Below are 27,042 nucleotides of genomic sequence, written 5' to 3'. Positions count from 1 at the left end.
TTGACAACACACTGAAAGTAATTAAAGTGTTGATGAAATCTTTGCATTTTATAAAAAGGAGCTTTAAAATACACTTTATAATAATATTTCAAAAATATTTACCTGGAAGGTTTAAAAAATATTAGCTCAGATTTTGGTGTGTTTCTTCCTTGCTGGGCTACATTTTACAATGTGTAGATTTTAAAAAAAAATTCTGACTCTTCTATATATTAAAATTTTTAACAAATGTAATAAATTTTTCAGGTGGAAAGTCACAGCCTCTGATTGATTTCCTAAAGTTGGATTTGAGTTTTTAATCTACAAAAAAATGGATTGCCAGAAAGGTAACTTCCCCCTCCCCCTCTGTGTCATTAAAGCTTAATTTAAAATGACATTTATTCCAAGAGAAATTTAAATCATACAGACTCGTGAAAGAATTGACTTTGGGAAAATCTAAAATTACTCTAAGTCTTTTGTTTCTAATTTGATGACCAAGCACCTCTAAAACCATATACCTGACATAGGATTAATAGGGAGACACTTGGCCATAAATAATTAATGAAAAAATCAATTGAGTAAAATGATATTAAATCTTAGTTAGTTTTCCTGTCAATGAGTTTTATAGTGGTTAAAATATAAATCTCTACTAAATAAGCCTTCTAAAACAAAACTAACCAACTAGATTCTAGAACTTGTAATATTAAATAACCTTGAGTTTGGAGAACTTCGTAGTGATGGAACAGGAAAAGCATTAATGAATGGAAAATCATCCTTTAAGTTTTGGATTTTCTTTTCAAACAATAAAGCTCATTAATGCTTCCACTGAAGTGGCAAGGACTTAAAGGACCAATATCCTAGAGAAAAAGAATATTGAAGGAAGCTCAACATTTGGCATCATTTTTTTTTTTCTGTGAAACATTTAATGAATATTAAACTGGACAGGGCAAAGTCTAGGAAACTAAGCTGAAACAGTGGAATTTTTGATAGTCTCATGGAGCCTGGGAAACAATCATTGCATTTTAAAATCTTCCAAAAGGGAAGAGGGCTCTTGTATACACTCAGGCTTTCACTTGGGAATCCTTGGAGGCTACTCCAGGCCTGTAGGTAAAAAACAAAACAAAACAAAACAAAAAACAAACGAACAAACAAACAAAAAAACAAAAACAAAAAAAACCCTTGTAAAGATTATAACTTCACTTTGATAAACTTAGCTGCTGATTGAACTCACCAGAGCCTATTATCTAGATGCCTCACAGAGGACAGGGGAAAGTCTCTTTGGATAAAAATAATAGCATTAAAAGCCTTAAAAAAATTTTTTGTCACAATATCTATCACTAAATAAAATAGGAGGCATACCAAAACATAGGACCCATAGATGACTCAGATAATTGGAATTAGACATGTACTTAAAAATATAGTAATAGACATTATTATGTTAGAAAAACTTTAAAATCACGATAAAGAATTTTACCAGAGTACTAAACCTAAAAAATAGAACAAATGGAAATTCAAAAACTGAAAAATATAATAATGTAACTTTATCTGTAAATAGATGTACTTTACAATTATTTATAAACAATTAAAGAGAGGGATAAGAAATGTGAACAATATAATTAACAAAATTAACCTCATTAACAATGTACTTAACAATCCTACTATATAAAAAGCTAGGGGCCATCACGACCAAAGCAACCTGACCAACAACTGAACAGCAGGCTGCATGGGGCAACAAGGCCAGCAGGGGGGTTAGTGAGGGACAGCCAAATGACTGAATAGCAGGCTGGCAGGGGGGAAGTTGGAGGCAACTAGGCCAGCAGGGGGGCAGTTGGGGGTGACCAGGCTGACTGGGGGGGCAGTGAGGGGTGACCAGGGTGGTGAGGGTGGAAGTTTGGGGTAACCAGACCAACAAAGGGGGCAGTTAGGGTGACCAGGCCAGCATGGGGGGAACAATAAGGGGTGACCAGGCCAGTGTGTTGGGGGGGGGGGGGGGAGCTGGGAGCAACCAGGCTGGTGGGGGGGGCAGTGAGGGGAAACCCGGCCAGTGAGGGGCATCAGTTAGGGGCGACCAGGCAAGCAGGGGGACAGTAAGGGGCTATTAGGCTGGCAGGGGGGCAATTAGCAGTGACCATACTGGCAGGGGGACAGTTGGGGGCAATCAGGCCAGCTGGCAGAGGCAGTTAGGGGTGATTAGGCTGGCAGGTGGGCAGTTAGGGGCAATTAGGCAGGCAGAGGGTGTTTAGGGGTGATCAGGCTGGCAGGAGAGGCAGTTAGGGGGGATCAGGCAGATGAGCAGTTAGGAGCCAGTGGTCCTGAATTGTGAGGCCTAAACCAGCAGTCAGACATTCCCCGAGGGGTCCTGGATTAGAAAGGGTGTAAGCTTGGCTGAGGGGACACCCCCTCCCCGCAATTCATGAATTTTGTGCACGCCTCTAATAATATCAATAGAATATATTCTTTCTCAGATCACATTTGCTGAATGTTTTCAAAATTGAACATTCACTAGGCCATAAAATAAGTATCAACAAATTTCAAAAAACAGTGGCATTAAACTAAAAATAAAACAAAAATAATCACTACAGAATTCTCAAATACTTATAAGCTTAAGCAATTCATTTAAAAATAAATCTTGGAGAAGTGTCTATTCAGGTTCTTTGCCCATATCTTACTTGGGTTATCTTCTAGTGTTGAGTTGTATAAATTCTTTCTATATTTTGGAAATTAACCCCTTATTGGATGTTTCATTGGCGAATACATTCTCCCATACTGTGGGTTCTCTTTTCATTTTGTTGATGGCTTCTTTTGCTGTGCGCAAAAGCTTCTTAGCTTGATGTAGTCCAATTTGTAGGACTTTTCCTGAGGTTTCCTAATCTTTGAAGACATATCAGCAAAAATACTATTGTGAGAGATGTCTGAGATTTTATGGCCTGTATTTTCTTCTAGAATTTTATGGTTTCATAACTTACATTTATGTCTTTTATCCATTTTGAGTTCATTCTTGTGTATAGTGTAAATTGGTAGTATAGTTTCATTTTTTTTTTGCAAGTACCTGTCCAATTTTCCCAACACTATTTATTGAAGAGACTGTCTTGATTCCATTACCTTCTTTATCAAATTAATAAAAATGATGTGGGTTGATTTGGGGGCTCTCTATTGTGTTCCATTGATCTATAAGCCTGTTCTTGACATACAGATGCCAATGGACACATGAAAATTTGCTTAAGATCACTAATTATAAGAGAGGTGCAAATAAAAACTGCAACGAGGTATTTCCTTATACCTGTCAGAATGACTATCAGTAAATAACAGTGTTGACAAAGTTGTGGAGAAAAGAGCACCCTTGTGCACTGCTGGTGGGAATGCAGACTAGTGTAGATACTGTGGAAAATAGTATGAAGTTACCTTAAAAATTAAAAAAAAAAATGGAACTACCATTTGACCCATTGATCTCACTTCTAGGAATATATCCTAAGAATCCTGAAACAGCAATCAGAATATATGCATCTTATATTTATAACATTATTTATAATAGACAAGATATAGAAACAAACTAAGTGCCCATCAGCAGATGAGTGGATAAAAAAGTTATGCTATAGATCTGGCCCATGTTTCTCAATGGTTAGAGGATTGGCCGTGTACCAAAGGGTCAAAGATTTGATTCCTGGTCAAGAGCATGTACATAGGTTGCAGGTTTGATTTCAGCCCCAGTTAGGACTCTGTGGGAGGCATCCAGTTGACTTTTCTCTCTCACGTCAATGTTTCTCATTTTTTCTCTCTCTTCCCCCTCACCTCGCCCCTTTCACTTTCTCTAAAAAGCAATGGAAAAAATATCCTCAGGTTATGATTTTTAAAAATTAATAATAGAAAAAAGTTATTGTACATTTACATAATGGAATACTACATGGCTATAAAAAAAGAATGAACTTTTATTCTTTGCAACAGCATGGATGGACCTGAAGAGTATTATGCTAAGTGAAATAAACCAATCAGAGAGAGACTAATACCATATGATCTCATGGAATCTAATGAACAAAATACATTGGAAAACAAAATGGAACCAGAAGCATGGATACATGGAACAGACTAGCTGTTGCCTGAGGGTGACTGGATAAAGGAAGTAAAGGGGTTAACTAAAGAACATATGCATATCCCGTGGACAGGGATAATAGTTTGGCAAAGTCTAAGGGAAGGAGAAATGGGTAAATAGAGATATACAAAGGGTGGGAAAAAGGGAGATACCTGCAAATATGTCAACATTAAATTTTTTTTTAATGAAAAAGTAGTAAAATAAAAACCGTGAGTCAAAAACAGAAGTCCTGATGGAACTAAATGATATTTTGCACTAAATGAATATAATGATATGGCATATCAAAATACAATATGTTGAATGCAACTAATGCCGTGCTTAAAGAAAATTCATAACTATCAAATCTATATGTTTTAAAAAAAGGAAGTTTAGCCAAAACTGGTTTGGTTCAGTGGATAGAGTGTCAGCCTGTGGACTAAAAGATCCCAGGTTCGATTCTGGTCAAGGGCATGCACCTGGGTTGTGGGCACATCCCCAGTAGGAGGTGTACAGGAGACAGCTGATTGATGTTTCTCTCTCATCGACGTTTCTAACTCTCTATACCTCTCCTTTCCTCTCTGTAAAAAAAAAAATCAATAAAATGTATATATTTAAAAAATGTAAAGACCAGGGATGCTACTCTTCACCTCAAAAAAAGTAGGGGAAAAATACAACTTCCCAGCAAGTTAACCTGAGAATGTAGTTAGAAGAAAACTTATAACAAGAGGAGAAATTAATAAAATAGAAAGCATAAGTACAATAGAGAAAAAATTTTTTAAAAATCTATTAAATTGTGTTCTCTGAAAGGTTAACTTAGTTCTCTGAATACAGAGAAAGAAAAAAAAAAGAGCATACATAACCAATATTTAGAACTGGAAAACAAAAGATCACATAGACATTGAAAAAAAATAAAAGATATTGGAAATAAATTTAGATAATACATTTACAAACTTTGAAGAAATGAACAAATAATGTATTTTATTACAACTGATACAAAAGAAAATTGAAAAATCTGAATATCTATTTAAAACTTTTAAACCTACAATTAAATACCTTTCCACTGAGAAATTTCAAGGTCCAGAACATTTCCAAACCTCAAGGAAGATAAAATGCTACTCTTAGAAAATGTCTTCCCAATATTAGAAAAAGGGAGGCTACTTCTCAATTAACTTTTATGAGTCCAGCATAATCCTGATATAAAAATTGTCAAGATCATTACAAAGAAAGAGAGTGGTAAAGCTGATTTTTCTCATGAACGTAGATGCATGATCCAAAACAAAATATTAGCAAATTAAATCCAGCAATTTATAAAAACAAACATATAAAATCTTTTTGGATTTATTACAGGAAAACAAGGTTGGCTTAACATAATAGAAATGAAAAAATGAAATTCACCATATTCACTGAGAAAAAGCAGAAAAAATTATTATGTCAATATATGCAAAAAAAAAGTATTTGATAAATATTAACCCCAATAATTAAAAAGAAAGGCATTAAGCAAAGTGAATATAGAAGAGTAGTTTCTTAATTGGATGAATATCCTATCTAATAAAAGAGTAATATGCAAATTGATCATCACTTTAACACACAAGATGGCTGCCCCCATGTGGTCAAAGATAGCTGCCCCTATGTGGACACAACATGGCTGCCACAAGATGGCCAGCAGAGAAGGGCAGTTGGGAGGGACCAGGCCTATTGGGGAGGGCAGTTAGGGGCAAACAGGTTGGCAGGTTGAAGCAGTTAGGGGCAATCAGGAAGGCAGGCATGTGAGGAGTTGGGAGCCAGCAGTTCTGGATTGTGAGAGGAATGTCTGACTGCCCGCTTAAGCCCAATCCTACTGGGATCAGTCCTAAACGGGCAGTTGGACATCCCTCGAAGGGTTCCAGATTGGAGAGGGTGCAGGCTGGGCTGAGGGACCCTCTACCCCCAAACATGAATTTCATGCACCGGGTCTCTAGTGTATATATAAAAATCTTAGAGCAAACATCATATTTAATTTTGGTATAGTAAATGTTTTCTTCCTTTTATTAGGAATGAGACAAATATGCCTATTATCACTATTCTATTTATCATTGTAATAGAGGTCCTAGCCAGTGCAATAAGGCAAGAATAAAGTAGAATGGTTAAAGAGGAAGAAATAAAGCTGTCATATGTTGGATATGCAAAATAATCTACAAACTGTAACTATTTATAATTTAACTTAGTAAGGACACTAAATAAAAGATCAAGACAAAAATCTTTATTTCTACATACTAACAATGGAGTTATAAAATGAAAAAATTAAATGTAGCTATATAGTAGGATCAAAATATTAAATAGGAACGAATCTAATGAAAAATGTGCAAAATTCTATGCAAAAAATGACAAAATATCAAAGAAATGGATTAAAGCTATCTAAAAAATGGGTATGTTATATATTGGAAGGGTAATATTGTTAAGCTATCTAGTCTCCACAAATTCATCTATAAAGTAAATGCAGACACTGTTTGGTGGAAATTAACAAGCTGATGTGAAAATTTATATGGAAGTAAAAGGTCTACAAATAGCAAAGATAATTTTGATGAAATGCTAATTTGAATAACTTATACTATTATACATCAAAAGTAATTAGAGAATTATAATGATAAAATCCATGTGCCATTTGCATAAGGAGAGACAAACTAAGAAATGAAAAAGAAACAAACCAAAATATACAGTCTTTGATTTATGACAAAAATGATACTGATGTGCAATGAGAAAAGAATAGTCTTTTCAATTATTAATGCCATGTTGAAAAAAATCATATTCAAAATCAGTTCTAGGTGGATTTTAATCTAAATGTAAAGGCACTCTTAGGAATATATCTCAAGAAACTAGAAACACCAATCAGAAAGGATATATGCACCCCTATGTTCATAGCAGCACAATCTATAATAGCTAGAATTTGGAAACAGCCTAGGTGCCCGTCAGCAGATGATTGGATCAAAAACCATGGTACATCTACACAATGGAATACTATGCTGCCATAAAAAGAAGGAATTCTCATCATTTGCAGCAACCTGGATGGAATTGGAGAACATCATGCTGAGTGAAATAAGCCAGTCAATGAAAGAGAAACACCACATGACCTCACTCATTTATGGATAATAAAGAACATTATAAACTGATGAACCAAAAGAGAGATATAGAGACAGTAAAACAACAAGCAGACTGTCAAATTACAGCAGGGAGGGTAGGGAGATCTGGGGGAGATAATAGATCAACCAAAGGACTTGCATACATGCATATAAGTACAACCAACGGACACAAAACTCTGGGGCGGGAGGGTATGTATGGAAGGGAGTGGGGCAATGTTAAAATATGTACACAGATAATAACTTAATTTAAAAAATAAAAAATGTAAAGGCAAAATCAATAAACTTCTGGAATAAATCACAGGAAAATATATTAATGCTTTGGGGATAAGGGATGACTTTTAAAAGCACAAACATAATTGATAAATAGAACATAAACAAATCATATACACTATTTGATTCATAGGACTACGCAAAGTTAAGAAACTGTTGATCTAACAACATTAAGGAAAGTAAAGGCAAGCCAAGATGTTGTGAGATGACTTTTGCAAACATATAACCTAAAAGGGACACACATGTAAAGGTGCAAAAACATTAAAAATATATATAAAGAACTCTTTATAAAGAGAATTAACCAATAAAGAAATAGGCAAACTATATAATCATGCTTCATGAAAGAAGATATCTAAAAGGCAAACATGTGATGAGGTGCTTAAAATAATTAGTTATAAGATATAAGTAAATTCAAATCACAAGGTATGCTACCCATTCATGGCTAAAATAAAAAGGACTAACACTGTCAGGTTTGGGCAAGAATGTGGACTTATTGAAAATCTCATATACTGGTAGGTATGTAACCTTGTAAAAACTATTTAGAAAATAAAAAGTATAATACACTTATTACAAGTTGGGGTCCAGCAATTTCACTTCTTAGAAGACTAATTAAATTAAAAATGCCTAGTAAAATTGATTAAGAAATAGACACTAGCCATTTTTAAAAAATATTTTATTGATTTTTTTACAGAGAGGAACAGAGAGGGACAGAGAGTTATAAACATCGATGAGGGAGAATCATCGATCAGCTGCCTCTTGCACACCCCCTACTGGGGATGTGCCTTCAACCAAGGTACATGCCCTTGACCGGAATCGAACCCGGGACCTTTCTGTCCGCAGGCCGACGCTGTCTATCCACTGAGCCAAACTGGTTTTGGCAGCCATTTTTATAATGAAAAAAATACACAACCAAAGATATTTTCAGAAATTAAAATTAGCATTTCAGGATGTGAAAAACATTTATGCACCCTGAAATAAAAATATAGACAAAATGAACAAACATCTCTAAAAACACGACTTTTTAAAACTCATAAGAAGAAATAAAAAATAAAAATAAATTTATAAAGATATTAAATCTGTAATTAAAAACTTTCCCACAAACGAAACTCTAAGTCCATATGGCTAAACAAGTGAAGCCTACCAAACATTTACTATTATTTTGAGCAAATTACAGAATTAAAAAAAAATCTTTTTGATTTTACATGATATTAGCATATTATCTTTTAAGGCAAATGGCACTGTGATCTTGGAACAGGAGAGAAGGAATTTGACCCTAGAATGAGGAATAATTATAAAACCCTGATAAACACTGTTTTATTGATTTCCACCACAGAATCAATATATTTAATTGTTGATAGAGGCAAATTGTACATAACTGTGACAACAAAAAATAAGATATATCAAAGGTAGAAGTTTAAAATTTTAAGAAAGGGCATAAGCAGTAATACTCTCATATTAAAAATCAGGCAATCAAGATTCACTGTTGAAGTTGATAGAACAGGAAATAGAAATTTAGATATATTGTTTTCAATCACAAAGGTAACCAAAAAATAAGGGAAAAACAGTAATAAAACATTAAAATATAGACAGCAGAGGGAAAGGAAATAAAATAGTATAAATGTGCTAAATCCTGATCTATCATAGCAGGAATTCAGTAGAAAATGACAAGGGCTGCACTTTATTATTTAGCAACATATAGATAATGTTAGAAAAAAATTAAGGCAGAAATGGCTAAATGTGTTTGTTTCTGATGAACAGGCTATAGAGTAAAGGAAAATTGGAGGCCTATTATTTGTATTATTAACACACTCTCTACAATCTGATTTTTAAAAGTGTGTGCCTATGCTATATAATAAAGAGGAAATATGCAAATTGACCATCATGCCCTTGCACAATATGGCCACCCCCATCTGGTTACAAGATGGCCGTACTCATGTCATCACAAGATGGCCCCCCATGTGGTCGCAAGATGGCCACGATGATGTCATCACGAGATGGCTGCCACAAGATGGCCAGCAGGGGAGGGCAGTTGTGGGGGAACCAGGCCTGCAGAGGAAGGCAGTTAGGGATGGCCAGTCTGGCAGGGGAGAGGTTAAGGGGCGCTCAGGCATGCAGGCAGAAGCAGTTGGGGTCAATCAGGCAGGCAGGCAGGGGAGCAGTTGGGAGCCAGCAGTCCAGATTGTGAGATGGGTGTCTGACTGCCGGTTTAGGCCTGGCAGCGGGTCCCAGATGGGAGAGGGTACAGGCTGGGATAACAGATACCTCCTGTCCCCCAGTGCATGAATTTCATGTACCGGGCCTGTAGCATTACAATAAAATGTTTGAATTAAAAAACAATTGGTCTGGTATGAGAATAAATAGATAAACTAAAAAACTACAAGTTTATGTAAAAATATGGCATATGAAGAAATAGCACAAATCAAAACAGTAGAAAAGGAATTTTTAAATAAATGATGCTGTAACAATTTTTATCTACTGAATTATACTCACCACATACCATGGTCCCAAATAAATTCCATGTGTATTGAAATACAGGTAAAATGAAACCATCAATAACTAGAAGAAAACAAAAGTAAAGGGTTTCTTATTTCTTCTTAAACATGGAAGCAAAGTAAAGATTCAAGAGCATAAATTGATGGATTTTACAATATAAAAATGTAAAGTTTTGGTGTTGAAAAATAAAGCACCTATATTAGATTGAAGAGAAATAATAAATTTAGGGGAAATATTTTCAATAATAAAGAAAACACTACTATCATGATAAGATGTTCAAGTATATTAATAATAAAGAAAAATTTAAGAAATTATTTTGTCTGCAAAAAGATGCAGTGCCCATGAGGTTGGAATGAAATAGGGATCCTATCTAATAAAGAGGGAATATGCTAATTGACCATCATTCCCTCACAAAGATGGAGGCACCCACAGGCAATAAGGAGGGAATATCCTAATTGACTGTCACACCCTCAAAGATGGTGGTTCTCACAGCCACAAGATGGTAGCACCCAGTCCCCTTAACCCTGCTGGGGTGGCAGGCGTGCAGCATAGCTGGGCCTGCCCCCAGGCAGGTCCAGCCACTCCACATGCCTGCCTCTGGAGTCCAGTTCCCTCAACCCCCCAGGTGCCCAGGGCCATCTGAGTCTCAGGTAACTAGGGCTGGCCGAGGCTTGTCCTGCCAGCAGTGGGGGCATCGCCTTCCCCTGATCACCAGGTCACCTCCTGCCCCTGAGGGCTCCCAGACTGTGAGGGGAAACAGGCTGGACTGAGGGACCACCCCTCCAGTGCATGAATTTTCATGTACCAGGCCTCTAGTTTTCTTTCTTTCTTTCTTTCTTCTTTTTTTTTTTTTTCTAGTTTTCTTATAATTCTTGGAACTTTTAGAAAGAAACTTGTATATATGTATTATGGGCACAAAATTGTCTACAACTTTTGGCCTAGTAATTTCATATCTCTTGGTCTTAAGGGAAAAGAAAATTAGATGTTCTGACATATAATTTTATATTTAAAATGTAAAATTGTTTAAAATGAGAGAGAGAGGAATGGTTAATGTAATGTAACCATCACATTCACTGCAAAAGTATTTATTGAGTGTTTACTACCTGCCAGGAACTAATGAGAAAATGAACAGACAAAACTCTAAGCTCTTAATGAGCTTACATTCTGGAATATATAATGATGGAGGAAAATCTATTATAATTTCAATTATATAAAAGAATATATAAAAGAAAGACAGATATGCTAAACTGTTCACAGTGGTTATTTTTGCATGGTAATCTGGGTGATGCTTACTTTTTTGCTTGTTATTTCTTCAGTATTTTGCAACTCTTCTATCATGAGCACATATTATTTTAGCAATTAAAAAAAGATGTTAGAAAGAAAAGAAAAGGGAAGGGAAGTAAAGGAAAGGTAGAAAAGATGGCCACTAGGATTAAATGAAATATATCAAGAGCTTGGCAAAGAATGAACTTTCAATACTTGTCTCTTTAATTTCCTTAGCAATCTGAACATTGATTTGTTCTTTGCAGTTCTCCCTTTTACTGTGAATGCGTTGGTCTGTAGATATCACATTTTTGCATTTCTTTATAGAAAATATATTTTTAACCAAAATTGCCATTATTATTAAGTGGGTTGCCTGTTATAGTATCTGTTTGTTTTAAACGGTTCAGAGCTAAAAGAAAGAAACCTTCAGGCAGAAGTGATTGTAAATAACATTGCAATGAAAATAGGGTGCACATATTCTTTTGAATTAGTGTTTTGGGTTTCTTCAGATATATTCCCAGGAGTAGAATTGCTGGGTCATAAAGCAGTTCCATTTTTAATTTTTTTTTTTTTTTTTATGAAACTCCATACTGGTTTGCATAGTAGCTGTACCAACCTGCACTCTACAAATAGTACACAAGGGTTCTTTTTTCTCTACATCTTTGCCAGTACTTGTTTTTTTCTTGGTTTATTGATAATAGCATTTGTCGGGTGTGAGGTGATATTTCCTTGTGGTTTTAGTTTGCATTTCTTTGATGATTAGTTATGCTAAGCATCTTTTTATAAGTCTATCTGTATGTCTGCTTTGGAGAAGTGTCTATTCAGGTCCTCTGTACATTTTTAAATTAGATTATTTGTGGGTTTTTTGTTTGAGTTTATGAGGTTTTTATGAATTTTAGATATTAACCCCTTATCAGATGTACCATTGGTGATAATGTTCTTTCATTCAATAGGTTGCCTTTTTGTTTTGCTAATGGTTTCCTCTGCTATGCAAACACCTTTTAGTTTTATGTAGTTCCATTTGTTTATTTTTTGTTTGTTTTTGTTGCCCAAGAAGATATACCAGAAAAAAAATATTGCTAAGAGAAATGCCCAAGATTTTACTGCCTATGTTTTCTTCTTAGAAGCATTATGATTTTGAGTGTTTCATTTAAGTCTTTAATTCACCTTCAATGTATTCTTATATATGGTGTAAGAAGGTGGTCTTATTTCAAATTTTTGTGTGTCTCCAATTTTTCCAAAATTATTTTTAAAATAGATTGTCTTTATCCCATTGTAAATTCTTGCCTTCTTTGTCATATATTACTTGACCATATATTATTTCTGGGATCTCTATTCTGTTTGTTGATTTGTGTGTCTGTTTCTATGCCAGGACCATATTGTTTTGCTTACTATAGTCTGGTGGTATAATTTGATATCAGGTACAGTGATACCTCCAACTTTGTTCTTTTTTCTCAAGATTTCTATTCTGGGTCTTTTGTCATTCCATATAAATTTTTGGATTATTTATTATAGTTCTGTGAAATACGCCATGGTATCTTGATAGTAATTATGTTGAATCTTATATTGCTTTGGGTAGTATGGACATTTTAATAATGTAGATTCTACCACTCCATGAACATGGTATATTCTTCCATTTGTTGATATCTTCCACTATCTCTTTTTGCAATGATCTGTAGTTTTTTGTGTAAAGGTCTTTTACCTTCTTGGTTAGATTTATTCATAGGTAATTTTTGATGCAATTGTAAATGGGATTGTGTTCTTAGTTTTCCTTTCTAATAGTTCATTATTGTATAAAATTCAACTGATTTCTGGATATTTATTTTGTGTTCTGCTACTTTACTGAATTTATCATTTCTAGTACTTTTTTTTATGGACCCTTTAAGGTTTTTGTCGTCTGCAAATAATGACAGTTTTACTTCTTCCTTTCTAATTTGGATGCATTTATTTTTTTTCTTCTTGTCTGATTGCTATGGCTAGAAATTCCAGTTCTGTGTTGCCTAAGAGTGGTGAAAGTGTGCACCCCTTTTTTGTCCTTGATCATAAGAGAAACATTTTTACTTTTTCTTCATTGACTATGATATTAACTGTGCATTTTTCACATATGGCCTTTATTATGTTAAGATAAGTGCCCTCTATTCTCACTTTGTCAAGAGTAAAAAGCATTCTTTTAATATGGCATGATACTGTAAGTCCAGGAAATAGTTATGCACATTCAGATAACTAAAGCTGAAACCATAAAAGTTAATACATTACAGTTAGCTTTTGTAAAAAAAAAAAAAAAAAAAAAAAAAAAAAAAAAAAAAAAATTCAAGGGAAATAACAGTTTGAAAACAAACATTAAAAATTTTAACTATGTATGATACCAGGTGAGTATTTGAAATATCAGAGAGACCATTTTATAAAGTATTCTAGAGGCCAGGTACATGAAATTTGGGCACAGGAGTGGGGTGTCCCAAAGCCCAGCCTGCACTCTTTCCAATCTGGGACCCCTCAAGGGATGTCTGACTGCCCGTTTAGGCACAATCCCTGCAGGCAGTCAGACATCTCTTTCACAATCTAGGACTGCTCACTCCTAACCATTCGCTTGCCTGCCTGCCTGATTGCCTCTAACTGCTTCTGTCTGCCAGCCTTATCACCATCTAACTACACCCCTGTTGGCCTGATCAATTCCTAACTGCTCCCCTGCCAGCCCAATTGCCCACAACTGCCCTCCCTTGTCAGCCCGATGGCACCCATCTGCCCTCCTCTGCCAGCCTAGTCACCCCTAAATGCCCTCCCCTGCCAGCCTGGTTGCCCCTAACTTCCCTTTTCTGCCAGCCTGGTTGCCCCTAACTGCTCTCTCCTACCAGCCTGATCACCAACAACAGCCCTCCCCTGCTGTCCATCTTGTGGTGGCCATCTTGTGATGACATGAAGGTGGCAATCTTGTGGCAGCCATCTTGTGATGATGTGATGACATCATGTGAGGGTGTCACAAGAGGGCACGAGGATCACCTAGCTTTTAGTTGTATAGATGATTGTATAACTGTTTTACACATAAAATTAATACAGAATAATATTGAATATAAACTCTAATTAAAAATAAAAATTAAAAATATAGCAATCATTCAGTAAACTATTTTATTAAGGGTTTGAACTTTCTGGATATGAAAATCAAGACAATGAGGGAATCCAAGATGACGGCCAACGGGATGGCAGGCTGCAAGATAGTGTGAAAGTGAGAGAACTAAAGGAGAGTGCATGGACATGCAGGGAGTGTCTGTATTTTTTAGTGAGGGACAGCTATATTCCACAGAACTATTGGGAACTGGCAGACCAGCCTCCCCTGGCTGGACAGCCTCTACTACTGCTGAAATCTCTCCCAGCTCTGCCTCAGAGACCGTGCCATCATAAAGGGGGAGAGCAGCTATGATCAGAAGCCCAGCCTTACCTTCAACCAGGGAGACCTCAAATACCTCTAAGGACCACATTGCTCAGGGACTAGCTGCCTCAGCTGCCAACCCATGAACACCAAGACTCCAACCTCCATGGTCACAGGCACCTAAAAAGTTTGTCCAGGGGGAGACAAAACAGCACTGAATACATGAGTAGGCCCTCTGCCTTTTCACAGAACAGATAGAAGAAACAGCTCAATTGAACAACATCCATCCAGAATTGGTGAATTAAACACAGCTGGTGAGGCAATCTGTGGATGGAAAGGTCCAAAATTGCCTAGAGAGAGTTGAGATCTGGCATCCAGGTTGGAGGGAGAAACACATGCAGTGGGGACTAGAGTCTTAGAGAGACTCTTGGGGTCAACACACAAATGTGGAAGGGGATCCACAGGGCTGCTGACAGAAGAGAAATATAGATATAAGCCCACAGCCATGGGAAACGGTGCCCAGAAAGGCAGCCTGAAGTTCTAAACCAGATGCACAGTGACAGGGGAAAAAAGATGCTAGTTTAAGCAGTTCCTTTGTCTTTTTTTTTTCTTTTCTTACCTCATTGGTTTTACTTGCTAAGTCTACTGCATAGGATCTTACAATTAAAATCATGCATGAGGCTGCAGGGGAAAGCTGTTTTTGTGGAAACTTAGGATGAGAATAAGGAGATATGAGCAGGAAACCAGCTCGGATCAATCCACACCTCCAACTCAGTATTAAGTGAAGAAGGGATTGAAGAATCTAAACACTAGGTAGAGGGACCATTCAGTCCCAGAAATTAATACAGAAACACTGCCATCTCTGCCTCATCAGATTCAGCTGGGTGTTTGTTTTTTTGGGTGTTTGTTGTTTGCATTTTTTGGATTAGTTGTGATTCACTGTTTGCATTCATCTCAGTGTTTGTTGTTTGCATGTTTTGGATTATCTGTTGGTTTTTTTGAGTTTTCTTCCCATATATATATATATATATATATATATATATATATATATATATATATATTTCCCCCTTCATTTTTCTTCTCTTTATTTTTATCTCTTACTTTTTTTTTCTCTTCTCAGTATCATTTTTGCATTCTTTTCTCTACCCTAATTCTCTTTTCTCTGGTGGTCACCTTTATTTGAGGTTATTGGTATTATCAATACATTTGTGTTTGGTACCCTGTGCATTGTATATTGTCATGTTGTATTTTGTGCCTTTATGTCAATGCAGGAAAGAGAGAGCTACAAAACCAGAAGCCCTGAGAGGAGTGAACATGGGGAGAAAAAGAAACAACTCCCATATAAAATAAAAGGAGGAATCACCGGAAAAGAAAGTAAACAAAATGGAGACAATATGTCAGAGAAAGAATTCAGAGCAATGGTCATAAGGACACTGAAAAGGATGGAAGACAATTTCAACAATATGTGTAAGAACCAAGAGGAAATGAAGAATAACCAAGAACAAATAAAAATGCTGTAATAAAGAACACAATAGAAAGCATCAACAGTAGACTAGAAGATATGGAGTACCACATCAGTGAGCTAGAAGACAAGCTAGGAAAAAAATACCCAAACAGAGCAGCATATAGAAAAAAGAAAAACACGCTTAAAACCAGGAGGGGAGCCTAGGGGACTTTGAGACAATGCAACACAAAACATCCACATTATAGGGTACCCAAAAGGAGAGGAAACTGAGCAAGGAATAGAAAACCTGTTTGAAGAAATAGTGACAGAAAACTTCCTTGATATTGAGAAGGAGAAAAAACTCACACAAATCCAAGAAGCTCACAGAGTCCCAAACAGGATGAACCCAAGAAGACAGACACCAATACACATTATAATTAAATTGGCAAACAGCAGCGACAATGTAAAAATCTTAAAAGTTTCCAGAGGGAGACAGAAAGTTACCTACAAGGGATCTCCCACCAGACTAACTTATTTCTCAACAGAAATACATCAGGCCAAAAGGGAAATGGGATAAAATATACAAAGTCGTGCAAAGAAGGGTCTGAATCCAAGAATACTGTACCCAGCAAGGCTATCAATCAAAGTTGATGGTGAAATTAGGAGCTTCACAGACAAAAAATGGCTAAGAGAGTTAATTACCACCACATCAGCAATGCAAGAAATGCTAAAGAGTCTGCTGTAAAAAGAAAAAATAGGAAGGTAAGAAGGAACACAGGCATCTATACTAATAAAAGGGCAATATGCTAAATAGACTGGACAGATCAGACATCCTTCCTGACAAAGCTGGGGCCGTCCTCGGGGAAGCAGCCTGAATCTGGTCTGGGGGAAGCGCTGTGGTCCTGGGTGCCTGTGGATGGCCTGGGGGAGCCAACCATGGTCCTGGCTGCCTGCAGTGCCTGGAAGGAGGGAAGTCCGGATTCTGGGACCTGAGTGCTTGCAGCAGGTGGGAGGGAAGGAAGCCTGGGTCCCGGTTGCATGTGGCCAGCCACAGGGAGGGAAGCCCCGGTACCAGATACATGCACATGGCTAGAGGGAGGGAAATCTAGGTCCAGGGTGCCTTCAGACAGCCTGGTCAAAGCTACCTGAGGTCTTGGATGCCTGCAGCTGGACTTGGTGAAGCTGGCCTGGGACCCTGGTGCCTGTGGCTGGACAGAGGGTGGAAAGCTTGGGTTCTGGTTGCCTACAGTAGACAAAGGTAAGGAAGCCTGGGTCCAGGGTTTGGGGGCTGGGCCAGAGTCAGTTAGGGGTGACCTTACAGGCAGGCAGAGGTGATTAGGCAGTCAGGCAAGAACTTAGGGGCAATCAGGCAAACAGGCGATTGGTTAGGGGTGATCATGCAGGCAGGCAAGTGCGTAGGGGCAATCAGGCAGGAAGGCAGAATAGTTAGTGGCAATCAGGCAGGCAGGCAAGCAGTTGGGGGTGATCAGGCAGGTAGACAGAGGCAGCTAGAGGTAATCAGGGATGGAGGGAAGTGATTAGGGGCAATCGGGAAGGCAGACAGAGTGGTTGGAGGTGATCAGACAGGCAGGCAGGCAGATGAGTGGTTAAAAACCAGTAGTCTCAGATTTCAAGAGGGAGCAGGCTGGGCTGAGGGACCTCCTCAATGCACAAATTTAGTGTACTGGGCCTATAGTAAAGAATAAAAATGGTGACAAACAAGTACCTATCAATAATAACTTTGAATATAAATGGATTAAATGCCCCAGTAAAAAGACATAAAGTAGCTGAGTGGATAAGAAAACATGACTCACATACCTGCTGTGAACAGAAGACCCACTTCAAAACAAAAGACTTACACATACTGATGGTGAAGGGATGAAAAAAGTTTTTTCGGGTGAATGGAAAAAAAAAAAAAAAAAAAGCTTGGGTAGCAATACTTATATCTGACAAAATAGACCTCAAACTGAAGGCCATAACAAGAGATAAGGAAGGCCACTTCATAATACTAAAAAGAATAATTCAACAAGAAGATATAACTCTGGTAAACATATACACAGCCAATACAGGAGCACCAAAACACATTAAAAAAAAATTCTGGAGGATATCAAGGGAGAGATTGACAGTAATATAGTCATAGTAGGGGACTTTAATACCCAATTAACACCACTGGATAAATCCTCTAAACAACAAATCAGCAAAGAAACATCAATCCTAAATGACTCACTAGATAAGATGAAATTAATTGAAATCTTCAAAACATTTCACCCCAAAGTCACAGAAAATACATTCTTCTCAAGTGCACATGGGTCATTTTCAAAGATAGACCATATGCTGGGACACAGGCAAAGTCTCTTCAAATTCAAGAACATAGAAATCATATCAAGCATCTTCTCAGACCACAATGGCATAATATTAGAAATAAACTAAAATAAAAACAATGAAAAAATTCAAACTCTTGGAAACTAAATAGCATATTATTAATCATCAATTGGGTTACCAAAGATATCAGAGAAGAAATAACAAACATCTTGGCAACAAATGACAATGAAAACACAACAGTCCAAAATCTATGGGACACAGTGAAAGTAGTCATGAGAGGGAATTTCATAGCTCTACAGGCCTACCAAAAAACAAACAAACAAACAGAAAAAAAAAATAATAATAACCTAACAAAGAAAAAAGTGATAAGAAATTATCTAACCCTACAACTCAAAGAGTTAGAAAAAGAGCAACAAGAAAAGCCCAGCATAAGCAGAAGGAAGGAAAAAATAAAGATGAGAGTGGAAATAAATGACATAAGAGACAAAAAAATACAAAAGATCAACAAAACCAAGAGGTGGTTTTTTGAAAGGATAAAAAATATTAATGAACCTCTATCCGGGCTTACCAAGAAGCAAAGAAAGATGATCCAAATAAACAAACTCAGAAATGAAAGAGGATAAATAACAGCCAATGCACAGAAACACAAAGGATTATGAAAAAAAAATACTATGAACAACTCTATTCCAACAAAATGTACAACCTAGGTGAAATTGACATATTCTTATAAAAATACAAGCTCTTACAACTGAATCAGGAAAAATAAAAAAAAAAACATGAATAGGCTCATATCTACTGTAGAAATCGAAGCAATGATCAAAAATCTTCCAGCAAACAAAATATATACAGGGAAATTCTACCAAGCATTCAAAGAACTAAAACTATTCAAAAAAATTCAACTCAAGAGGAAGCAACACTTCCAAGATCTTTCTATAAAGCCAGCATTATCATAATTTCAAAACCAGATAAAGACTCCACAAAAAAGAGAATTACAGGGGAATATCCTTGATGAATATAGGTACTAAAATCCTCTACAGGATTCTAGCATATTGGATTCAGCATTACATTAGAAACATCATTCATTCACCATGACCAGTGGGATTTATTCTGGGAATGCAAGGAGGGTAAAATATCTACAAATCAATAAATGTGATACATCACAAAAATAATTGAGACAAAAATCACAAATCGTATCAATTGATGCAGAAAAAAGCATTGGACAAAATCCAAAAATTTCAGCATAGTAGGAATAGAGGGACCATACCTCAACGTAATAAAAGCCTTATATGACAAACCTACATTCAACATCATACTCAATGGGCAAAAACTAAACACATTCCCTCAAAGAATGGAAACAAGACAGGGATGCTCACTTTCACCACTCCTATTCAATATAGTAGTGAAAGTGCTAGCCATAGAATCATACAAGAAGAAGAAATAAAAGGCATCCAAGTTGGAAAAGAAGTAAAACTGTCCTTATTTGAAGATGACATGATACTATACATAGAAAATCCCAAAAACTCCATAAAAAAAACTACTAAACCTAATATATAAATTAATTCGGCAATATAGTAGGACACAAAATTAACACCAAGAAATCAGTGGCCTTTTTATATATCAATAATGAACTCACAGAAATAGAAACAAAAAAATCCCTTTTAACATTGCATCAAAAAAGTTAAGATACTTAGGATTACACTTAACTAAGAACATAAAGACCTGTACTCAGAAAACTACAGGACATTGATAAAAGAGATAGAGGAAATCATAAACAAATGGAAGAGCATATCATGTGGATGGATTAGTAGAATCAACATCATTAAAATGTCCATACTACCCAAAGCAATCTACAGATTCAATGCAATCCCAATTAAAATACCGATGGCATACTAGAACAAACTCTCCAAAAATTCATCTGGAATTTAAAATGACCCCGAATAGCCACAGAAATCCGGAGAAAGCAGAACAAAGTTGGAGGGATCAAGCTATATTACCAAACCACGGTTCTCAAAACTGCCTGGTACTGGCACAAGAACAGACATATAGACCAATGGAACAGAACAGAGAAAGCAGAAATCAACCCAAAGCATTATGCTCAATTAATATTTGAAAAAGGAGGTAAGATCATCCAATGGAGTAAAGACAGTCTCTTCAATAAATGGTGTTGATACAATTGGACAGATACATGTAAAAAAAAAAAATGAAACTAGATCACCAACTTACACCATACACAAAATCAAACTCAAAGTGCTAAAGGACTTAAATGAAAGATAGGAAACCATAAAAACCCTATAAGACTCCATTGCATTGGCAGCAAAATAGCACACATCTGCCATAGCAATATCTTTACAGAAACAGCCCTTAGGTCAATGGAGACTAAGGAGAAAATAAACAAAAGGGACTACATCAAAAGAAAAAGCTTTTTCACAGCAAAAGAAACCATCAACAAAACAACAAGAAAGCTCACAGCATGGGAGAACATATTTTGCTAATGATATTTTCCATAAGGGTTTAATCTCCAACATTTACACAGAACTCATACAATTGAACCAAAGGAAGATTAATGATCCAATCAAAAAATGGGCAAAGGATGTAAATAGACACCTTTTTTGAAAGAAGATAAATAAATCCCAGATACCGTACAGAAGGCCAAGATACCTATGAAAACATGCTCAAAGTCACTACTCATCTGAGAGATGCAAACCAACAGGACAATGAAATACCATTTCACACCTGTCAGAATGACTATCATCAAGAAATCAACAGATGATAAGTGCTGGTGAGCATGCGGAGAAACAGGAACCCTCATACATTGCTGTTGGGAATGCAGTCTGGTGCAGCCACTGTGGAAACATTATGGCGTTTCCTCAAAAATTTAAAATGGAACTTCCACTTGACCCAGTAACCTCACTTCTAGGAATATAACCAAAGAAACCAGAAACACCAATCAGAAAGGATATATGCACCCCTATGTTCATAGCAGAACCATTTACCATAGCTAAGATTTGGAAACAGCTTAAGTTCCCATCAGCAGATGAGTAGATTAAGAAACTGAGGTACATCTACACAATGGAATACTACTCTGCTGTGAAAAGGAAGGGTCTCCCGCCATTTGCAACATCATGGATGGATCTGAGAGCATTATGCTAAGCAAAATAAGTCAGTCAGAGAAAGATAATTATCACATGATTTCACTCATTTGTGGATTATAATGAAAAATATAAATTGATGAACAAAAACAGATCCAGAGACAGAGAAGTATTAATCAGATGCTCATATCCAGAGGAAAGGTAGGGGAGGCTGGGGTTAGTGGGAGAAATCAATCAAAAGACTTGCATGCAGCATATAAGCATAACCAATGGACACAGACACCAGGAGGGTGATGGAATTAGTGGGGGGTGGAGCAATGGGGCTATAAGGACACATATGTAATACCTTAATCATTAAAGGGAAAAGAAAACAAAACAAAACAAAACAAAAATTCTGTGGTACATCTTCTCAATGGAATACTATCCTATCTAATAAAAAAGCCATAGGCAAATTGACCATACCTCTGCTAGACCCACAAGCCACAACCACCAGCCAATCAGGAGCGAGTATGCAAATTAACCCAACCAAGATAGCTGCAGCCACAGAGTGAGCAGGAGGCTTGGGTTTCCCCTATAATGGAGGAAGCGAAGCTTTCCGCACACCCTGGCAAGCCCAGGCCTCCACTCAAGGCTACAAAGTTTCAATTATAGAAGATAAATAAATCCCAGATACCGTAGACTCTGCTTGGGTCATTAGGGGGTGTGGCCGGCCTGCAAACTAACACAGGCCTCTCTCAGGCCACCTCATGCACCAATGGAACTCCACCCTGATCCGTAACACCCTTCAGGGCAAAGCAGCCTGCCCCTCCCCCGCCCCCCATGCACCAGGCCTCTATCCTATCTAATAAGAGAGAAATATACAAATTGACCATCACTCCAACACACAAGATGGCAGCCCCCATGTGGACACAAGATAGCCACCACAAGATGGCCAGCAGGGGAGGGCAGTGGGAGGGACCAGGTCAGCAAGGAAGGGAAGTTGGGGGCAACCAGACCTGCAGGAAAGAGCAGTTGCGGGAGACCAGGCCTTCAGGGGAGGGCAGTTAAGAGTGACTAGGCTTCAGGGGAGGTCAGTTAGGGGCAAACAGATTGGCCAGGGAGCAGTTAGGCATCAATCAGACTGGCAGGGGAGTGGTTTGGGGTGATCAGGCTGGCAGGCAGAAACAGTTAGGGGCAATCAGGAAGGCAGGCAGGTGAGCAGTTGGGAGCTAGCAGTCCTGATTGTGAGAGGGATGCCTGACTGCCTAAACAGGCAGTAGGACATCCCTTGAGAGGTCCCAGATTGGAGAGGGTGCAAGCTGGGCTGAGGGACACACATCCCTGTGCACAAATTTCATGCACAGGGCCTATAGTGCTATTATAAAAAAGAAGAAAATTTTACCATTTGCAACAGCTTGGATGGAATGGGAGAGCATTGTGCTGAGTAAAATAACCCAATCAGAGAATGATAAATATCACATGATCTCACTCATATTTGAAATATAATGATCAACATAATTTAATGAGCAAGAATAGATCCAAAGACAAATGGCAGGGGAGAGGGGTAATCAGAGAGCAACCAAAGGACTTGTATGCATGCATATTAACATTACCAATAGACACAGGCACTGGGGCAGTGGGGGCTTGCCTGGGCTGGGAATGGCTGGGGGGTGGGTCAAGTGGGGAAAAAGGAGACATATGTAAAACTTCAGACAATTAAAAAAAAATCAAGCTTTGTGTTTTCTCAATATTTCAATCTTTACTGGTCTTCCATAGAGAAAGTTCACAACCTTACAAGAAATATAGAAAAACACATTTTAAAAAAGAACAGTCATGATGGCTTTATTCATACAGCAAAAAGCTAAAGACAACTCAAATGCCCATCACAATACAATGAATATTACATGTATTATTATATACTAGAGGCCCAGTGCATGAATTTGTACATGGATGGGGTCTGGCTGCTCCCCACCCCCCAACCACCCATGGTGACTGATTGGGCTGGTAATGAAGCAAACAGGAGACCTGGGTTCCCCCTGTTGATAGAAGAAGCCAAGTTTCCTGTCCGCCCTTGCCTGCCCTGGCCTCTGCTCAAGGCTAATAGACATAATGCTGAGAGAATGAAAAAAACAAATCAGCCGAAGCCATTTTGGCTCAGTGGATAGAGCATCAGCCTGCGGACTGAAAGGTCCTGGGTTTGATTCAGGTCAAGGGTATGTACCTTGGTTGCGGGCACATCCCAAATAGAGGGTGTGCAAGAAGCAGCTGATCGATGATTCTCTCTCATCAATGTTTCTAACTCTCTGTCCCTCTCTCTTCCTCTCTGTAAAAAATCAATAAAATATATTTTTAAAAGAAATAAACAAATCTAGCACTACAGGCAAAATCCATCTCTATTGGTACAAATTAGGTGGCTTTCCACATGATTTCCAGTTAACACTGTTTAAAAAACCAGCATACAGTCTAATTTCACTTTTTGGTAACTGATATGTATGTGTGTGTGTTTCTGACTGCTTTTAGAATCTTCTTTGGTTTTATTGTGATTTTTCAAAAATGTATTCTGGTTGGAATTCTTTGAACTTGCTGGTTCTAAGGAAAAATTCTCTTTGGACAGTGCCTCTTTTACATTCTCTTATATTCCTCTAAACTCAAATTACACATATGTTAAATCCTATCACTTTATCCACCTTACCTCTTAATCTCTGTTTCACATTTTCCACCCCCCGTTTTTTTTTATCATATTTTATTCATTTCTTTGGTCTATGTTCCATTTGCTTTTTTTTTTTTTAATACCTCCATCAGCTGTGTCTAATCTGCTAAATAGGCAGTTCAATGAGTTTTTAATTTCACTTATTGTACTCACTTTAAACATATTAAATGAGTTATTCTTTGCCAAGTATTTTCAATATCTAAAGTATTTGGAGATTTATTTCTGTTTTGTGTTGTTTCTGCTGAATTTCACCCATGATGTCATTTTTCCTTAAGTATTTTGTGAATTTCGCCTGGCTTTTTGGGAAAGTTATTGTGCAGGAATTCTCTGAAGCCTAATTTGAAGCTGAATTCCTTACAGATGATTTGCCCTTGCTTCTCAGACACCAACCCCAGACTATTTTAAATTAAATTTTCAGCCCAAGTTTTTCTGTACCACCCAGGTTCTGAATTTAGACTGATGGCTTATAGTTACAAATTTTTAAGGAGAGGAGGGCGGTTTCTTTTCCCTGCCTGCACATCAAAATGAAGATAAGTTTTCTTTCTTTCCCCTTCTCGGTATCTGGGTTTCCTTCTTTTATGGTCCCTGAAGGAGGAACACAAGGAGGCCAAAAGGCATAAAGAATTATGAATTTATTAGATCATCTGGAAACTCAGATGGGCTGAGCCCAAAAATGGTGAAATCTTTAGGGTTGCCAAAGAAGGAACGCACAAGGCCAGAATGGTGAAGGATTACAAATTTATTGGATCATCCACACACCAGATGGCTAAGTCCCAAATGGTGCCAGCCCCCAGTGATGGGAGTCGGAGGTTTTTAAAGGACTTTTGGCGTACTTTTTTCTGGGTAAGAGAATTCTCTGTGTAACTCCAGAGGGGGGAGATATAATGGTTTTAGCAAGTGGAATGTGGTTTCAGCAAGCAAAATGTGGCCTCAGTGAAAGAGAAAGTCCATTGTGAAATTACCTGAAAGTCAGTTCCTTGGGAGGGGTATCCATTCAATTGCTCAATCAAACCTAACACATTATCATTCCTTCTTACCTTAGTACTATAATCTAGAGGGCTTCAGACAATTAGGGGTCTGCTATTGGACCTCCTGTTCAGCAATTTTGGCTTTATCTTCTGTCCCCTGAACTCCACAGTGATCAAAGCAGAAACACATCACCTCCAGGGTTTTGCCTTCCATCCTTAGGGCATAAGTGTCATTTGGTATCAGCCTGCCCCCCAAAATGCCCATGTTCACTTCCTTTGGGGCTCTGCACTTAATTTAGTGTCAGTTCAGTAACGCATTTAAATTCATGAGGGCCCTGACTGGTTTGGCTCAGTGGATAGAGTGTCAGCCTGCAGACTGAAAGGTTCCACATTTGATTCTGGACAAGGGCATGTACCTTGGCTGGCACATCCCTAGCACGGAGTGTGCAGGAGGATCAATGTTTCTCTCTCATTGATGTTTCTAACACTCTACCACTCTCCCTTCCTCTCTGTAAAAAATCAATATGTTTTTTAAAAATTCATGAGGGAGTTTTTTTCAAAATTTTCAATATTTTAGTTTTTAGTTCAGGAGGTTCATTCAGGGTATTTCTCAACCATATCTCAGAAAACAGAAGATTCAAGAACTACTCTACAGATATTGATTATTTTTTTATAGGTGCTAAGCACAGAGTTTCAATATCACCACTTAGTTCTGTGCATTATCTAAAAGTTACTATTAGAAGAAATTATTTCTTACTTCACATCAGAACTTAAGTTGGCAGGTGACTGGGACTTATTGGGAGAAATGTTTGAGTGGTAGACAATCCTGATGATATTAGAATTAATTCTTTCCATTTTAAAATATTTCAAACATTCTTCACTATTTCTATTGTTGGAATAGTGGGGAGTTTAGAATTGGTTACATAATGCAATCATTCTTCCAAATTCATAGCATGGCACCTGTCTGAGCATTTGAAAACATCTCTGAAATGAGCAGAATGAACCCACATTCTATTGTCACATTGTCGACTGTGGGAAAATGATGTGTTGATTTATAGGGATGGATGAAAGACCATTAAAATTATTGTTCAAGTTTATCTTTCCCTTCTTTTATTTATTTCTTACTTATTTTCACTGTAACCTATCTAATAAAAGAGTAATATGCAAATTGACTGTACCTCTGCTATACCCACAAGCCATGCCCATGAGTCAATCAGGAGTGAGTATGCAAATTAACTCAACCAAGATGGCTGCAGGAACAGAGAGAGCAGGAGGCTTGGGATTCCCCAGCAATGGAGGAAGCCAAACTTCCTGGCTGGCTCTGGCCTCCACTCAAGGCTACAAAGTTTCAATTATAGAAGATACATAAATCCCAGAAACCAGGGCCTCCACTTGGGTTGCCGGGGTATGTGGCTGGCTTGGAAACCACCACTGGCCCCTTTCCCAGGCTGCCTCATATCCCAATGGAATCCCCACCTTGATCCAGGACACCCTTCAGGGCAAACCAGTTGGCCCACAATTGTGCACCAGGCCTCTATCCTATCTAATAAAAAGTAATATGCAAATTGAGCATCACTCCAACTCACAAGATGGCTGCCCCATGTGGTCAAAGATGGTTGCCCCTATGAGGACACAATATGGCCACCACAAGATGGCCAGCAGGAGAGAGCAGTTGCGATGGATCAGGCCTGCTGAGGAGGACAGTTGGAGGCAATCAAGCCTGCAGAAGAGGGCAGTTGGGGGGATCCAGGACTGCAGGGGAGGGCAGTTAGGGGCAATCAGGTTGGCAGGGGAACAGTTAGGCATCAATAAGTCTGGCAGTGGAGTGGTTAAGAAGTGATCTGGCTGGCAGGCAGAAGCGGTTAGGGGCAATAAGGAAGTTGGGAGTCAGTAGTCCTGGATTGTGAGAGGGATGTCTGGCTGCCTGGTAGGAGGGTTTAAATGGGCAATCGGACATCCCTTGAGGGGTCCCAGATTGAAGA

At 37.8% G+C, this 27,042-nt stretch overlaps 1 long non-coding RNA gene across 4 annotated transcripts in view; it reads left to right on the top strand.

Moving 5' to 3' along the window:
• LOC311618836 overlaps positions 1–26,154 on the top strand; it is a 105,517-nt gene extending 79,363 nt beyond the window's left edge. Inside the window, exons 5-7 of one of the 4 annotated variants that reach the window (XR_014794370.1) lie at positions 244–323; positions 15,820–21,089; positions 23,479–26,154. This is a non-coding gene — a long non-coding RNA (uncharacterized lncRNA). Of the gene's footprint in view, positions 1–243; positions 1,393–15,819; positions 21,090–23,478 lie in introns of those variants that run through there. The other 3 variants (XR_014794371.1, XR_014794372.1, XR_014794373.1) reach the window with 3 other exon arrangements.
• The last annotated feature ends 888 nt before the right edge of the window (positions 26,155–27,042 follow it).

Source organism: Pipistrellus hanaki, assembly GCF_964339955.1.
Source record: "Pipistrellus hanaki genome assembly, chromosome: 1".
In the NCBI taxonomy this organism is placed as follows: Eukaryota; Metazoa; Chordata; class Mammalia; order Chiroptera; family Vespertilionidae; genus Pipistrellus; species Pipistrellus hanaki.
The sequence above is the reverse complement of the archived record's forward strand: the minus strand, read 5'-3'. Positions and strand labels throughout refer to the sequence as shown.